We start from the raw sequence: 18,847 nt of genomic DNA, 5'->3' as shown, positions 1-18,847 counted from the left end.
AAACCTTCGTACCCGCGTGACTTGTCCCCACGGACTCACTATCAGAAATATTATGTACTTCAACTCAGTGTTCCACTAGACAGACGTTTTGTATTGATCCCTAAAAATAACTGTTATTGTGGTCTTCAACAGCCTTGTTGCACGAACTGACCTCCCACTGCCAGAAATAAACTTTTGGTTCATACTTCTTCTGATGCTCAACTCCATTCATTCACTCTTTTAATATGGAAAATGCCCAGGTTATAATCTGGTGGGGAATATTATGTGCAAACAACAGAGTGGTTAACTATTGATCGAAAGGATCTGCCTGTTAGTTTTCAATAACCTTGCTTCTTCGAACTGATTTCCCATTGCCCGAAATAAAATGGCTATTCCGGTCCTACAGTTCACTTTATCCACTCCTTTAATGTGGAAACTTCCCAGGCTGCGATATTCAGTGGGGAATAATGAATTTTGGAAAAACAAACCCTAACTATTATTACTTACGTTGTAAATGTTTACTTCCAAGAGTTTCTAAATACAGAGGTAGATCGACTAACCCAGAACAATAAAAATATATTTAAAATGCCCTTAAAAATTGTAACTTCGACCAGTAATGGCGTGATTAGTCAATTTTCTTCACGGAGATGACGAATAAAAGCATCTACATCTCTCAATATATTTCGTTATTTATAAGGTCGGTTCGGCTACCGCTTAACCAGATTTGTGATTAAGATTAAAGCCATTTCTTACACATTTTCAAGCAACAATAGCTGAAAAATTACATCGCTAAAAGTTTTTGAAAATTTAACTCACCAAAACTTAGAACTCGTTTATTAACTTCCACTGTCAGTATCAACAAAACTCATATTTGAGCGAAACTTTTACTTTAAATTTAGCTCAACAAATTTCATAGATGCAGCCGAAATATGGCACAAGTGTTTGAGAAGTTGCCCTCTGTTGTTTGTGGTCATACGTGCAAAATTTAAACTCACATTATAAAACACAAGGCGTTTAATGTAGGACACTAGTAAAACTAGACTTTCAATTGAATGTAAATTAGGCCATGTGGGCTCCACCTAAATGTGACAACACGTATCCATTAAATGTACGCCGGCCGCGGTGGCCGTGCGGTTCTACGCGCTCCAGTCCGGAGCCGCGCTGCTGCTACAGTCGCAGGTTCGAATCCTGCCTCGGGCATGGGTGTGTGTGATGACCTTAGGTTAGTTAGGTTTAAGTAGTTCTAAGTTCTAGGGGACTGATGACCACACCAGTTGAGTCCCATAGTGCTCAGAGCCATTTGAACCATTAAATGTACATAACAATGAAATCCTTTTAACAGTCACACAAAGTTTAGTATCATATACCATTTGCCTTAATATAATGTTGTGACTGCGAAAGTCTGATTGTCGAGCTCTGCTTTTGTCAGCAAAAATTTCAATGTGTTACAGTACGTTTATGGCATCTCTATTTGGCGCTCTGTGCAACAAATCTGTCCTTACACAGGTCTGCCCTAATTAATGCTTTTGAGTTGTCGAGTATGTCGTTATTGCGCTACTACTGACATCCTAGGAGTGCTCTCTAAACCTTGTAATTATCTTCCTTCCGGCGTGTCCTATATACAGTTTTTCACAATCGTTAGAATTTATGTTAACACAACTCAGTGACTGTATTTTTCGAGTTTTTTCCAAGTTTTATGGCGTAACCTACTTCTCGTTTGAAAGCCTGTTATGACATTAGCTTTCTTGAAGTTGTGGGCAACGTTTTCGGAATGCACACCACTTAATCTTAATGTTGCATACATTTTATTATTCTGATGCAATCCTTGACGAGTAACTTCCTGTATTTAATTTTCTTCTACATTTTGAAGACGTCACTATTCCTACATCCTGGAAGAAAGATTGCGGAGACATGGCTTAGCCACATCCTGGGGGATGTTTCCAGAGTGAAATTTTCACTCTGCAGTGCTGTTTGGTTTATTGCTTCGAGAACCACCTCAGTCTGATCCCCAAACAGAGGTTACTTCTAGATTCTCTCAATCACAGACGTGAAGAAGATGTACTATCACTTCAAAATACTCATTTATTAGTATTTACGAACTGTTTGATGTTGGTTGGTTCACTGTGTAACTTCACATGGTGCTTCCCTTCAATGGTGGCAATTGTAGGGTCCAGATAATTTATATGCTTGTGCCGTACAGGGATTGGTAGGACTGTGGTGAGCTGTAAGTGACCAATAATCTTCAACATTTTCGTTTGATAAAATATGACGAAACTTTTTACAACGAATATCCACAATTTTTTAAAAAAATCATTGCCTTCTTTAAATGCAATATTCAATAGTATTAACAAACTGATGGTCACTGCAAAAGGTCAAAGTGCTAAGTTATTATAATAAAAGAAAAAAATTCAAAAACAAGTATGAGACCTCCAAGTATATCCACTGGAATAATAGAACTGTAGCTCAACGAAATGAGTAAAATTATTGAAAACAATTTAAAACGATTAACAGATGCAAAACAGGCTGTTCTACCTGCGTACCACACACAGGCTTGTTATAGCTGGGAGAACTTTTACGTGAAATCTTGCTCTAAATAATAGTACACAGTTTCTAGCCAAAACAACTGTTACAATTCACCGACAGTATTGTCAGGTACAAACAGTATCGAAACAATTCGAAAAAATACAACGAAATGACCAAAAGTCTTAAAAGGTTCGCAAAATAGTGAGTGCTTGGCCTAAGAACAGGTTTATTACAACAACAATAAAGAGGCGAAGTAAGACTTCAGCCACAATCATTGCAAGAGGGAACGAGGTCTAGACACAAGAATTCTAGCAGAAAATATGTTAATTGTTTGTTTCAATTGTATGTCCTCCCTTGACCTGGTATCAGTACAGTGAGATATGCTGCTCACTACGTGAGCAGCATTTTTTTCCTCGAAACGTTTGAGGTTATAAGATAAGCTACTGTTTTCTAAGCATTGACTTGGGTGACAGACGTATTCTAAGTACAATGTACACAATTTCCTTTTTTTTTTTTTTAGCATTGAAGATAATAAAGTAACATAACACATTTATACAACGCAGTAATTCATACATTTACAATATAACAGAATTAAGATTTTTATGTTTTATACTATTACATGCATTTGTTAGGTTTATATTAGGTTATGTTATTACTTGATTGTGCTTAGTGAGTGGTTTGATAAGTAGAGTGTGGAAGTTTTCCAGAAATATTCGGTTTGGTAGCTCTGTTTGGTCGTTAAGTATGTCAGAAGGGGATGCATGTTTATGTGAATAAATTTCTATTTCTTCTAGGAGGTTCATTCTTTTTCCTTTGTTGGCTAGGTGGAGAACTTGTAGGTTATGGGATATGTCTGTTACTTGATGTTCTTCTTCTGCTACATGTTGGGCAAATGTGGATTTATTTAAGTTTTTTAAACGAAGAGCATCCATGTGTTCTCGAAACCGTATGCTGAAGTTTCTCCCTGTTTGGCCTATGTATGTTTTTGGACAAGAGTTGCAGTTAAGTTTGTATATTCCTGATTGATTGTACGGTTTGGTATTATTTTTAATGTTATGGATAGCTTTGTCCTTTATTTTGTTATTTGTATAGTAGCTGATTTTGATATCTGTTCCTCGGAACAGCTTTGCTATTTTATATGACAGCTTTCCTACAAATGGCAAGCTTACATATTTTTCTTTTGGCTGTGTTGTGGCATTCTTTAATGTTGTTTTGTTATTGTATTTGTTTATGTGGGGATTTATCTTAGAGTTTAGTTCATCTATTAATTTTGGATTGTAACCATTATTGTAAGCAATTGCTTTGATGGTGTTTAGTTCTTCTACTTGGTCAGCTGGTTCTAGTGGTATTTTGTGCATTCTGTTTAGCATTGCTCTGTATGAAGCCGTCTTATGTTTATCCGGGTGGCAGGATGATTTATTAATTGTGTTATCTGTGTATGTTGGTTTCCTGTATACTTGAAATTTGTGTTTGTTGTTGGAGCTACTTATGCAGAGATCCAGAAAATTTAAACCTACTTCTGTCTGGTGTTCTACAGTGAAGATGATGTTCTGATGCATTTTATTCATTTCTTTTGCAAGGTTATCAATTTCTTCTGCTGTGCCATCAAATAATAAATTATCTTGTTTACTATCTGGGGGTTTTCTTTAAAAAATTTACATTCTAAGTTATTGATGAATATATCTGCAAGCAAACTGGCAAGGCAGCTACCCATAGCCAGGCCCTCTTTCTGCTGGTACATTTTGTTATTAAAAGAAAAATAGTTGTGTGATAGTACTAGTGTTAATAGATCAATGAATTCATATATTTCTGGTAATGCCAAATTTTTATGTTTAAGTAAATTGTTTTTAATTATTTCTATTGTTTCTTTGGCCGGTATGTTTGTGCAGAAGAAATTGAGAACCTTGCAAAAGAAATGAATAAAATGCATCAAAACATCATCTTCACTGTAGAACACCAGACAGAAGTAGGTTTAAATTTTCTGGATCTCTGCATAAGTAGCTCCAACAACAAACACAAATTTCAAGTATACAGGAAACCAACATACACAGATAACACAATTAATAAATCATCCTGCCACCCGGATAAACATAAGACGGCTTCATACAGAGCAATGCTAAACAGAATGCACAAAATACCACTAGAACCAGCTGACCAAATAGAAGAACTAAACACCATCAAAGCAATTGCTTACAATAATGGTTACAATCCAAAATTAATAGATGAACTAAACTCTAAGATAAATCCCCACATAAACAAATACAGTAACAAAACAACATTAAAGAATGCCACAACACAGCCAAAAGAAAAATATGTAAGCTTGCCATTTGTAGGAAAGCTGTCATATAAAATAGCAAAGCTGTTCCGAGGAACAGATATCAAAATCAGCTACTATACAAATAACAAAATAAAGGACAAAGCTATCCATAACATTAAAAATAATACCAAACCGTACAATCAATCAGGAATATACAAACTTAACTGCAACTCTTGTCCAAAAACATACATAGGCCAAACAGGGAGAAACTTCAGCATACGGTTTCGAGAACACATGGATGCTCTTCGTTTAAAAAACTTAAATAAATCCACATTTGCCCAACATGTAGCAGAAGAAGAACATCAAGTAACAGACATATCCCATAACCTACAAGTTCTCCACCTAGCCAACAAAGGAAAAAGAATGAAACTCCTAGAAGAAATAAAAATTTATTCACATAAACATGCATCCCCTTCTGACATACTTAACGACCAAACAGAGCTACCAAACCGAATATTTCTGGAAAACTTCCACACTCTACTTATCAAACCACTCACTAAGCACAATCAAGTAATAACATAACCTAATATAAACCTAACAAATGCATGTAATAGTATAAAACATAAAAATCTTAATTCTGTTATATTCTAAATGTATGAATTACTGCGTTGTATAAATGTGTTATGTTACTTTATTATCTTCAATGCTAAAAAAAAAAAAAAAAAGAAATTGTATACATTGTACTTAGAATACGTCTGTCACCCAAGTCAATGCTTAGAAAACAGTAGCTTATCTTATAACCTCAAACCTTTCGAGGAAAAAAAAATTTAACTCTGTCCATAGATAAACCATTTGTATGTAAACAAAAACTGGCAGTCGACAACATGGCGGATAACGCAGTGCGCCTGTGTAAAGTATGTGATAAAAAGTGTTTGTGTTGTTGCAAGAAAGAAGAAAAGCCAAGAAAAAACAAAGAGAGGAGAATGTAAGTAAAATGAACAACTGATAATGCGTAACTTTAAACTTACGAAATTGTAGTAAATGATTGGAATCGTTGCTTTTGCACAGGCCTGCTGCAGTACCCAAACTGCTGTCGAGATTGTACTACTGTAATAACTGAAGATCCATGTAATTTGCCAGCTGAAGATGGGTGCAAACCCGAAATGCATATTGGCATAAATAAAACGCAATAAAAAGTGGCTGGTTGCTGTATTTTTACAATGAAATAACATACTAAGCAATGTCTAAAAAAAAACATAAATGAAGAAAATGAATGCTATGCAACCGCATAAAAGAAAAGGTTTTTACTATGTGTTAGAGACAAGACAAAAAGGACTAATGTAACATTTGGCTGAACTTAACGTAAAAAAAATCCTCTTACAGCGATACAGAAACGATTAAAACGATGTTATATAAAAACGGAAAAACGCAAACTTCAGTGATTAATTCAAACGATAACAAAGAACACTGATACGGTTGTGACGTGTCAGGGCTAGCAGTGTATTTAACACTAAATTCTTCTAGAATCTTAATTCGGAAATTATGCTCTAAGCCCCCCTTTTCTAACTCCGACTTTTGCTGTTGCATATGGATTAAGAAGAAACGCGGACTGACTCTAATTGACCCTGCAAGTAGAGTAGAAAAGAGTTGGACACCTGCAATAATTTAATTTGATAGCAATTAATTTGATAAATAAGTTTCATTAACGTGGTGAGAAATGAAAGTGTTGCTCTGCCGATCTACAGAATGAAAGTTCTGTCCAAAATAACAATTTGATTCATTATAATTAAACTAAAAATAACAAACACAACACATGAAACATTTACAATGAACACCCAAGTCAGAACCACGTAAGAAAAGACGAACAGGCGCGCTCTGTTGGGCTTTGATTATCACCTAGCAAAATTCCCTAATTTGCCGGTGCTGCGGACTTACATTACCAAGCTATCTTCTTAACTGCAAGGACACGATCTGGCTTACCGGAGGCGATGGCTGGTTGCTTCGACGTCCCGTCATAGTGATGATAATGTAGTGAGTATAGCCCGAAACAAATTCTCCTGGTTTGGTTGTTCCAGACTAAAGACTTCCTAGCAACACAAATTACGCCTCTGAGGGAGATGAAGAAGGCTCGCTACACAATCACTGACGGTACAGTGAGTGATTTTATCAAGAGAAGTCACACAGTAACTCCGGTACAGTCAACTTTAGCCAAAACTGCTCAAGACGGACAACAAAGGCCGCTTGTACGCAGAACGCTCAATTGCCAACTGTACTCGGAAAGTTACGTTGAAGTCGAAACTTCAGCACCTTCGTCAAACAGTTACAATTAAATGAAAGTATATTAGACAGCCAACGGAAGGCAGGCTGTCCAGAGCAGCGAGAGCTCAGTCTTGTAACCTACTCCGACCGAATGGCGAGAGCCGACTCTCTCAAGAGCACCTGTACAAGCCGAACATAAAACACTCCCGCCCCCACGACAGTGGTTGTGGTTAAACGTTCCAATCAGAAACTCGAAAACAGGCGGAAAATTCCACTCTATTGCTGATGCACTATATTCCACCAATGGGGATACTTGCCGCCAATTTCTGCGCCGATTTTGCTACATCACGGAGCTATCCCTTGAGCAAGCCATTCACAGTTATGATTTTGCAAAAAACGGGGGAATTCGCCCGCCAAGACTGCCTGAGTAGACAAGTCATTCCCACGTCTCGCTGGTAGCCCGCCCGAAAGTGTTTTCACTATGTTTCTGCGTAGTAACAGAATCTCTAGCCCAGCCACTCTGTCAGGCCCCTGTGGGCGTGTCGCCCCCGCTCTCATGGCAATGTCTGCATCTGGAAAGCATGCACTCGACTCCCTCACACCCATTGGCTTAACCCTTTCAAGATCTGCAGAACCCACCTGTCACAGGACCACCTGGGTGACGAGAGACACTGCGTGGGAAGTCTGCATGTGAATGAATTGCGACTTTTCACCTCATGCAACTAAAGAGGAAAATTGAATCACCCAAAGTAAGATAGAAATATGAGAGGGGGCTCGTGCCACCTCTCATAGCCCCTTACGCCATTTTAGATTGTAATTGGTGAGTGGTTGACTCACTTAGGAGTAAGGTAGTGGGTCAATCGCCCAAGAACCATCTTGCAAACTGACTCCACATGCCGCACTCTATAAAAAAAATCACTGCAACAGACGTTGCAGCTCATAGAGGGAGGATTATTTATGATGTAGCCAACTTCACCTTCTTAATAGGGCAATCTAACACTCACAACACACATATATGCCCAGGGAGCCCCTTCCAAACACAGATTCACACAAACATTCACACTCTAAATATGGCCTGGGCATGTGAGCCAAATCTGGAGCAGTTTATTCTTTTCAATCAGAGTTGGATTGCTCCGCAATTAAATGCCCAAGACGTTAGAACAATTTCAATCATTTAACTAGCCTGAACTCAATTACACATGGTACTATTTAAGTTAACAATCTCTTTGTGAGCTTTCAGAATCTAATTACAACCCCTGATTTATTCTGTTTCCCTGCAGCAAGAATAACCTTTACAAAATGTTCCCTGAACTGATGGTCCATTAACAAAGACAGTGGTGGTATCTGCTCCTGTTTATGGGGACTTCAGGCACACTGTTTGCATACACACAACAATAAGTACAGAATACAAAAAAACCATGGTGTAGAGGACAATACAGTAATTTGTGCGCCCTACTCTATTACTTACATGATAATTACAATGACAAACACAAACACATACACGGAATAACATACATTACAAAAACAACACTGGGAAAGAAATTTAAAAAAAAACAAGGTTCATGGGGTGTCAAGTTGTGCTTGCACATTGCACAATGTTCACGACTGTGCTGAGAATGAGGCATTAAATCACAGCCGGCCAGAGTGGCCGAGCGGTTCTAGGCGCTTCAGTCTGGAACCGCGCGACAGCTACGGTCGCAGGTTCGAATCCTGCCTCGGACATGGATGTGTGTGATGTCCTTAGGTTAGTTAGGTTTAAGTAGTTCTATGTTCTAGGGGACTGATGACCATAAATATTAAGTCCCATCGTGCTCACAGCCATTTGAACCATTGAATCACATTGTTAGAAATAATTGAAGCACTTCACAAATTCGTTGGTTTCTCTGAGGAGATTGGTCTGTTGAGTCATATGCATTGATGCACGTGGTTTCATGTCATTAGCATCGGAGGGGGCTTTTGAGATGGGGCCACAGTACAGACATCACATAGTGCTAAACGTCGGGTGTTGTTGCTACATTGTTGCAACAGCAATAGGGTGTGCTGGAGCATCTGCAGTACGCTGTTGAGATTGTAGCAAGGCCCACGCATGTGATCATGGCAGTACGGTAGGAAGACATTGTGATAGGCTCTCCTCACGTCGATTTATTGTCTCTGAGGTCTACTAGTTGGGATACATCACTAGCCCAGATCTCTTCTCGCCCTGGACAGTACTTTACGTTTCCCAATATTGCAGTTCAACGAGGGATAATGGCACGTGGAGTGACTCCACAAGTGTGTGAGGTCATCCAGACAGGATCGAACTAGGAGCGACGATTGGTACAACTGCTCTCTAAGTGAGAGGAGAAGTTAAAAATGAGACAATTCATTTGTTAGAGTTTGAGACACGATACTGCTTTGTGTATGCAGATCGACCAATGCTAATGAGTTGTAAAAACTCAAACTGTTGTGTATATAGCGTCCCTTTGAAACGTCACCTTAGAACAATTTATATACGACTGTGCTTAAACTGACACACAATATTTTTTAGTGCAACGCAATCTGACTTTCAAAAATCCCTACAAAAGAATGGCCCTTACTAACATTAATCTATACCTTTCACAAATCACTTACCTCACCAAAATTCTTCGTTGCTCGAACTACTGCAATACAGCGAGCGCCACTACTGCCAGCTAAATAATAGATTCAAACTACTGAAGGCACTAACTACTAAATGGCATAGTTGGCAAATGAAAGATTTTGATAGAGAACAATGTATTTACCTCAATAGTGTTCAAAAGTCATAATGTATATAACAGTTCATGACATCCAGTCTTACAAATTTCAAAACTCCGCCATCTCTCTCCCCACATCCACCACTGCTGGCGGCTCACCTCCAACTGCACAGCGCTACGCGCTGTTAACATCCAAGTGCCCAACACTACAATGGCAGACAACAATGCAAACTAGCCACAGACTGCACACAGTACAGCCAGTGATTTTCATACAGAGCGCTACGTGGCGTTACCAATAAGAAAACCTAAACAGCCTACTTACACCTTACTCTCCTGAGGCACATGAGGTCTGCCACAGAGAATCCCTCCAAACGGCTGCCGCGTCCGGAGAGCTAGCTGGCTGTTGCGTCCTGGTCGTGCATCAGTGTCAACGGCCAGCCTCACTTTCGCTTGTGGCCCGGCAAGGGTTGTCCTCCGCCTAATCCCTCAGGTATACGGCCTGGTGACAGGCAGCTTGTGGGACCAGACGCCCCCTCGCCCTTCTCGTCAGGTGGCGCACTGACACTCCCCTTCATGCAGATAGCCGATAACCTCTGGTTTTTGATCTGGCTGGCATCTGTATCGCCACGATTCCCGTCATCTGCATAATTCTAACAAAAATCTTATGCCTAGCTTTTTCCAATGACCTTCTATGTTATAGTAAATTTACATAACATTGATGGTCTCTCATTTCGGACACTTATTTTAATTTTACAGTTATTAGTCTATGGCTCTCATTATAACAAAATCTTGGTGCATCTAATTTAGAAATGGAAATAATTTATCTTGATATTTGTGTAGAGACCGATCTCACTACTGTACATGGTGTGTGACACTATACTGGATGAACAACTAAATGTGCGTGCCCGCACTAATATTAGTATTACTTATATATTACTATTACTCATATAGAGCAACAGTAGATATGTTCAAGAGTTAACTGCCATTTGCCAATGATTCTATGTCTTTTGAATAAATTATGTTATTATGCAGGTGGAAGCTTTACTGAGTTATAAAGAACATGCAACAATTCTACATTCGCTCGCCCGTCGTCCCTCCATCTCGGGGTCTGTGGTTTGATGACCTGAAAAATTGCATCCCAACAGATGCGCGCCAAACATTCCTACTTGTAGTAGAAAACCCCCACAATATTAACGATCTAGCCATTGCTAAATCGTAAAGTTTAACGTATCCTAGGATATGGTACTCTTTTTTATTACCTTATACAATACTCTTACATATTTACTGTTACGCTGAGATGTCTCGTTGCTCGCCTCTATAGACGACGATAGTGATGTGCGCGCCGTACGACACGGCCTCCGAGTTCTCACTATGCCTCACTGAAACTCCAGAGACTGGGTTAGCCATGGCTATACAAGACAATAAATTTATAGTTGCAACTTCTTTTTCTATGTGATGCTGTTTTAGCGATCAAAGGGCACCTTTCCAGAGGCAATGTAATATGACCAAGCCAGGACTGGTTCCTGTTGAGGATACAGTCGCCCAACGCACGTCAGCTGCACATTATGTCACGAATCTCCAAGTATAATTCCTTGGTTATTCATCTGTGACAGTCACGAGCAGCACGCTAAATCCCCAACCAGATCGTTGGCATGGTAGGCTTTATGCACGCATTTCTACCGACTAGGGCACCATTGGAGTCAAAAGCTCACAGGTTCACCCCGACTTGCAACACAACGATGCTGGCGCATCTCTGTAAAAACTATACTGCCCATATTCATCCTCGAAATCACGCAGTATACCACAATCTTGCAGTGCATTGACGCGTGCCTGCAAGCATTGGTATAAACGTCTCACGAATTGGTTGTGGCCGCTATGGAGCGTATCACGACTTCCCAGAACGCTTCTAGGAGCACGTTCTCGTATGCGCCCGTTTGTACGACATCTACTCGCTCATCATTATCCCTCAACATGGACACCAGACAGGAAAGGACAAAAACATTGCTCAAGGAATGGTAGTGCCTCCTACTCCATCGACATTGGAACTCGCGAACAGAAGAAAAAGACTAGCAGCAGTAAATTCTTTTACAAGACAACGCAGCGTGTTAATACTTTAACAATCTTAGTCTATTAACGCAAGTATCATTGTTACCTGTAGCAAGATTATTGTATTGGCCCATTCTACTATATACACCACTTACACTACTACTATAGCAAGGTTCATGTATTTGCCCATTCTACTACGTACACCACTTACACTACTACCATTCCACGAACTCCTTTATGTGAGAGATGGGGTGGAGTCCTATGGACTTCTTTCTTTTCAGAGTCTCCAATTCATAAGATTTGTGGTGATCTGCTCTCCTTATACGGTACGGGCCGTTGTAAACAGAATAGAATTTTTACATTTCATTTTTTGTTTGTTAGAGAGTCGGAAAGACTTCACGAGCACCCTTTGTCCAATTAGGAAGTGTCGTAGACGAGCTCCCCGGTCGGCACGTCTGTTTCTGACCTCTGCTGCAGCCCGTATCCTTTTGAGAGCCAAATCAACTATGGCTCGGTGATGCGTTCGCGTCCTTGGTGGGAAGTTTACGACCTCGGCTATCAAGTCCTCAGGAATCCGGTTTTTCAGTACTGTAATGGGTGCCAATTTTGTTATCCCATGGGGTGCCTCATTGATCACCTCCTGGAAGTCGTTAAGGAAAACGTCCCATATCGTGTGTTGTTTGTTACAGTACAACCGGCACAAGTTTTCGCGTCCCTTAATAACCCATTCTGCAGCATTCGAGCTCGGATGGTTGAAGATATAAAAATGGGATCAATTTTACATCGACGCAACGTCTCCTTCCATGTTTTTGACTTAAACTGTGGCCCGTTATCAGAAATAATTCTACTCACATGACCAACCTGTGGTAGGAAATCCCGGATAAGGGCCCGTGATACAGTTCGTCCTGTGGCTCTCTTCAGTGCCGTTAAGGTAACGTATTTGGACGTTAGTTCAACAAACACTAATACGTAAGTATATCCTCTTCTGTTCTTGGCAAAGGCCCCTTCAAATCTGTTGCCGCTAATTGTCGTAATTTGGTCGGTACGATTGGATATAATGGTACCTGCATGCTCACAGTGGTGTGCTCAGCCTTTTGGCAGTCTTTACACACCGACACTACTCTCCGAATTCGACGCTCCATGTTTCTAGAGTAACACATGGTCCTTAGCTTGAGATTGCACTTGCGTGGTCCGAAGTGTCCATAGCTGAGGTGAGTATGACATACAACCTTGTTTATTAGGTGTTCAGGAATGCATACCCCCCATTCAGTGTCACTGGCATAATTTCGGCGGAAGCTTATGCCTTTCCGCAAGAGGTAGAACTGCCTGATGGTGCCGTGTCTTCCGTCTGTCCATTCCTGTTTCAATAACACTAGGACAGGGTCCTTGTCTTACTCCTTCTTGATGTCCTGCACACTGCAGGTAATAAAATTTTCAAAAGGCTACTTTTTGCATATAGAAAAGGCAGTAGAGATTTTCCTCCAGATCTTCTTCCATGTTGTGGTCAAATCCGACCGGTGACAGCCGGCCGGTGTGGCCGTGCGATTTTAGGCGCTTCAGTCTGGAACCGCGTGACCGCTACGGTCGCAGGTTCGAATCCTGCCTCGGGCATGGATGTGTGTGATGTCCTTAGGTTAGTTAGGTTTAATTAGTTCTACGTTCGAGGCGACTGATGACCTCGGATGTTAAGTCGCATAGTGCTCAGAGCCATTTAAACCATTTGAACCGATCGGTGACCGTGATAAGGCGTCTGCAATAATGTTATGACTTGACTGTCGGGGATATATTCTATCGAAAAATTGTACGGCCGCAGGTATGATGCCCACCTAATTAGCCGCCTGTGATTAAGCTTTGCAGTCATCAGGAACTCGAGTGCCTTGTGGTCTGTGTAGACCCTCGTCTTGCGACCAAACAGAAGGTACCTAAATTCTTCAACCACCCATACAATAGCCAGCGCCTCTAACTCGGTAACTGAGCAATTCCTCTCACTCTTGGCTAGTACTCTGCTACCAAACGCAATTGTCTTCCACACCCTGTTTCCTTCACGTACATAGTCTTGGAACACCATGACACCCAGACCTGAGTATGAACTGTCCGTTACTATGCAAAGCTTTTCTGCTAAATTAGGGTGTGAGAGGAATGGTGCTTGTAATAATGCGAATTTTAATGCTTTTATTCGGATTCGGCCGCCTCATCCCATTCCCAAGGAATCTTCTTTCCTGCAAGTTGATGCAACCTAGGACTGCTCTGATTTTTGACATGCATGAAGCGGTTGTAAAAATTTATGATCCCTAAGAACCCCCTTAACTGCTTCCTTGTCGTAGGAATGGGAAACTTTTCAATCGCTTCGATCTTTTTGGGATTTTGCGCAATGCCCTCACCCGTGATGATACGTCCTAAAAATTTGACAGAGGAAGTCCAAAAATTCGATTTTTCGGTATTGATAGTCACTCCGTATTCCTTGAATGTCGCAAGGAGTTCACCGAGGACCGCATTGTGCTCTCCCCAAGATTTCTCCGCGATCAGCAAATCGTCCACATAGCTGGTGACATGACGTTTCAAATTATCGCTTAGTATGCCGTCCAGCCCCCGAATGAATGCGGCAGGCAAAATTTTCAAACCAAATGGTAGACGACGAAACCGGTAACATCTTCCAAATGGTAAAAAGGCTGTGTACTGTCTGCAATTTGGGTGGAGCTCAGTTTTCCAGAAACTCGATTTTAGACCAACTGATGAGAAGATTGATATTCCATGGAAGTTTTGTAACAGTTCCTCTAATCGTTCCGGTCTGTCTGTTTCGGGTTCTATTATGGTATTAATTTGTCCCGACTCCACGGCTAAACGAATACCACCATCTGCCTTCTCGACTACACTTAACGGGTTATTATTGGCTGAAGCCGTAGGTTCTATTATTCCTTCACACAGCATTCGCGTAACTTCAGCTGCTACTTTCTGTCGATATGCCAAGGCGATTGGGCAGGGTGGAACACGAAACTGGTTGTGCGTACGTACACGGAATTCATATTGGAAGTTCTTTATTGATCCTGTCTTGGGAATGAAAACTTCCGCATGTTCTACTAGTAATTGATGAAGATCTTTGCGGTGGTCGGACCTTATATTCTTTATTGCTTCCACTTTTTCTCCTATTTTCTGCTTTATTTCTCCCATTATTACGACTTCATTCTCATCCGTGTCCTCTCCCCTACCCGCAGCGGTTGACCTGTTCTTCCTTTCTGTCTTCCTGACACGCATAGTTTATCCGTACACAGTTAGACGGTAGTTGAGCTGGGATCAGCTGGTCGTCGAACTTAATGTGGACGGGATTCCCTTTCCTCAAAACCACTTCACCTCGTCTTAGATCAACTATCGCTTCATGCTCACTTAGGAAGTCCGTACCTACTATCACGTCGATCGCCAGATTTGGCACGATCCAGAAGCTATACTCTGTTTTGTGTCTTTGGCAGGAGAATTCCAGTCTTGTTTGTTGGGTGACCTCCGTACATTTACCCGCTAATGCCCCTTATAATTTGGTTTCCTTAACCGATAGGACAGGCCAGTCCACCTCCTGAGAGCGCCTCTTGTTTGCTGCCTCAGATATTGCTATTCTGTAGCTTCCACTATCTATTATCGCATTCATACTCTTTTCAGCTATTGCTACTGTGATAACAGGCTGCCGATCCTGTCGAGGAGTTGTTTTATGTTCTAGGAGCAGGGCTTCTGATAAATCTTCGTAATTTATCATCTGTAGTTGGCCAGGTCCGAGATTACGTGCGAAATTCCGGCGACCTGTGTTCGCACTACTCTGGCGTCAGTCCCTTGTTAAGCTTCCCCTCCTCTGACGTGCCTTAGGATTTGCGGGTCTAGTTTCAATCTCAAGGCTCCACTGTTGTCCTTGGTTTCACTCTCTCCAATTACGGTCGCTTTACCGTTCGTTATTCCTCCTATCCCAGATTCCTTGTCTGGATTGACCCTGTTCCCTGACGTTCTGGTTTCCGTGTCTCTGGTTTCCATAACCTTGAATAGCGTAACCTTGATTTCCGTAACCCTTGTTTCCTAACTGACCAGTGCGATTATGCGATCTGTTGTCGTCTTCCCTTCCTGGCCCGTGGTATTTGTTATTTTTCCCCTTCTTCCTGTCCTTTGCGTCTTGTTTATCAAAGACTACTTCGAGTTCGCGCAATAGACTCTTGAATGCTTCTATGTCTGATCCACACTTCGCGACAAGTGTCTGTTGGTACATAACTGGCAATTTGGAAAAGCAAAATTTGATGATTTCTCCGTTGCTATATGGACTATCTAAAATTCGTGATTCTTCTTGAGTAAATCATCAAAAAATTTCGTTGCACTTCTATGCCCGGACATTTCCAGTTCAGGACAAAATATTATTTCCTCTTTAATCCTGTCTTGCGTTTCCTTTGACCAGTAGATCCGCAGGAATGCACCAACAAATTCCTGATAAGTCCGACACGTCGCTGCCACACCCCGCATCTTTTCCGCGGCTTGGCCTTCGATGTGTCCACACATGAATTCTAATTTTGCCTGGGTTGGCCATGATGACGGTAATGAATTTGTAAACTGCATCACCCAGCTCTTCGGATGCATCGACCCTCCATTATCTTTGAACTTCTGGAATTTTAGTATCGACAGGAAGTGATTGTGATCAAAATCCTGTCCGATCCTCGCATTGGTGTTGTCACTCGTTTCCGATACTTGCACGTCTGCTGAGTGTCCTGATCTATCTTGCTGATAACTGTGATGTGCTGCCTCTGTATCACAGTGGAAGTGGCACTCAGAATTCACTCTCCTAAGTGGGCTACAATTATTGGAGCTATTACTCGATGTTTCTGCATGTGCATTATTAGGTCCGCACTCGGTCATTGCGCTAGAGCACGGCGGGCTTTTCCTCGGAGACACAATTCTGCGTACTCCATCATTGGTATCCGGACGCGAAATGGTCGTGTGCCCGTTTCGCTCTTGTTTTGCTATCCGACTCTCAACTTCTTCTATTCGTTTCATGGTGTTCGTAGCCGCGATATTACCTTGTGTCGTACGTCGCAAGCGCCCTGCGAGTTTAGAAGTTTCTTCCGCGGCTTTCATTGTCCCTGTTGCTGCCGTTTTGGCCAGGGCTGCAACTTTTTGTGCAGCCATTCACATTTGTTTTACTTCTCCGCATTCTTTCTTTATTGTTAGTAATTCCCCACGAATTTCCACTATATGCGAAATTATTGCCTGAGTGTCCTTCTTACGCTGTTCGTCAACTTCTTCCTTCTCCTTCTTTCGCTGTTCATCATCTTCCTTCTCCTTCTTACGCTGTTTCTCAGCTTCTTCCTTCTCCTTCTTACCCTGTTTCTCAGCTTCTTCCTTCTCCTTCTTACGGTGTTTCTCATCTTCTTCCTTCTCCTTCTTACGTTGTTTTTCATCTTCTTTCTTCTCCTTCTTACGTTATTCGTCAGCTTCTTCTTTCATTGATCGTATGAAGCTCAGTATTGGGTTTATGTCATCTTTTTGATCCTCTTAAAACATGGGCGATGTAACTCTGGACACCTGGACGCTAGAGCACTGACGTGACCGAGCTGGCCCCTGTCTGCTCTCGTTCGTTTGACTATAAACTTCTGCTACCGTCTCCACCTGTGTGCCTGTCTCTGTTTCATCCTCTACCTCTCTATCATAATCACGGCCGTGATGTTGCTGTAAGATCGCATCAAAATCACCTTCCTCACCAATGAACCTGACGCCCTGTCCTACTAAAAATGTGCCCATCTTATCTCCTAACTTATCCCCGTCAGTAAACTGCCCCTTATCCATCATGCTATCCTCTTTTGTTATAGCTTCGCTCGATAATAGTCGTGCCTTACCTCTCGTGATCATTCATGTAAAACAAATTTATCTGAAATACACAATAAAAATAATCTACTCCATATATTTTTCCACATAGACATAAAATTTCAACAACGCCGTTCCAACGCTGTAATTACATGCACGATTTGTTGTGGTACAGAAACCGCACACAAACCCGACAAAGTGAGATGTGGTACGGATACCACATCAAAGAAACACATAAAACAATGAACAAACAAAAAAATATATACGCTGAAAACAAAAACTGTAATCATGCGCCGCTACTTGAAAACTAATCGCGGAACTACAAGAAAAAGAGCTTGGGTAGTAATCATTAAAAAAAGTAGAGAAAAAAAATTGGAATGTTCCTACTAAGAATACTGTTTGCTTATCAGTGATTCACAGGAAAGATCTGAAGCTCTGGGTCGCCATTTTATACGAGGTGCCGGGGCTGGCAGTGTATTTAAACTAAATTCTTCTGGAATCTTCATACGGAAATTATGCTCTAAGCCCCCCATTTCTAACTCCGACTTTTGCTGTTGCGCGTGGATTAAGAAAAAACGCGGACTGACTCTTATCGACCCTGCAAGTAGAGTAGAAAAGAGTTGGACACCTGCAATAATTTAATTTGATAGAAATTAATTTGATAAATAAGTTTCATTAACGTGGTGAGAAATGAAAGGGTTGCTCTGTCGATCTACAGATCCAAAATAACAAATTGTTTTATTATGACTAAACTCAAAATAATAAACACAACACATTAAACATTTACAATACGTCAAATCGGATACTCATATAAATGCTGTGAAGATAAAGTTGTCCATAATCTAGCTTGTGACGCTTATGGCCAAGTGATATGTGGAGTCAATTCCTTGCAACTCAAAAGAGAAACACCCAGCCAACACAACATTAATTGCTGTTACCATAGTGAGAACTCATACAATGAACACCCAAGACAGAACCACTTAAGAAAAGACGAACAGGCGTGCTCTGTTCCCTAATTTGCTGGTGCTGCGGACTTACATTACCAAGCTATCTTCTTAACTGCAAGGACACGATCTGGCATACCAGAGGCGATGGCTGGTTGCTTCAACGTCCTGTCTTGGTGATGATAATGTCGTGAGTATAGCCCGAAACAAATTCTCCTGGTTTGGTTGTTCCAGACTAAAGACTTCCTAGCAACACAAATTACGCCTCTGAGGGAGATGAAGAAGGCTCACTACACAATCACTGA

This window comes from Schistocerca cancellata, chromosome 8 (assembly GCF_023864275.1).
Source record: "Schistocerca cancellata isolate TAMUIC-IGC-003103 chromosome 8, iqSchCanc2.1, whole genome shotgun sequence".
In the NCBI taxonomy this organism is placed as follows: Eukaryota; Metazoa; Arthropoda; class Insecta; order Orthoptera; family Acrididae; genus Schistocerca; species Schistocerca cancellata.
This window is presented reverse-complemented; position numbering follows the sequence as displayed.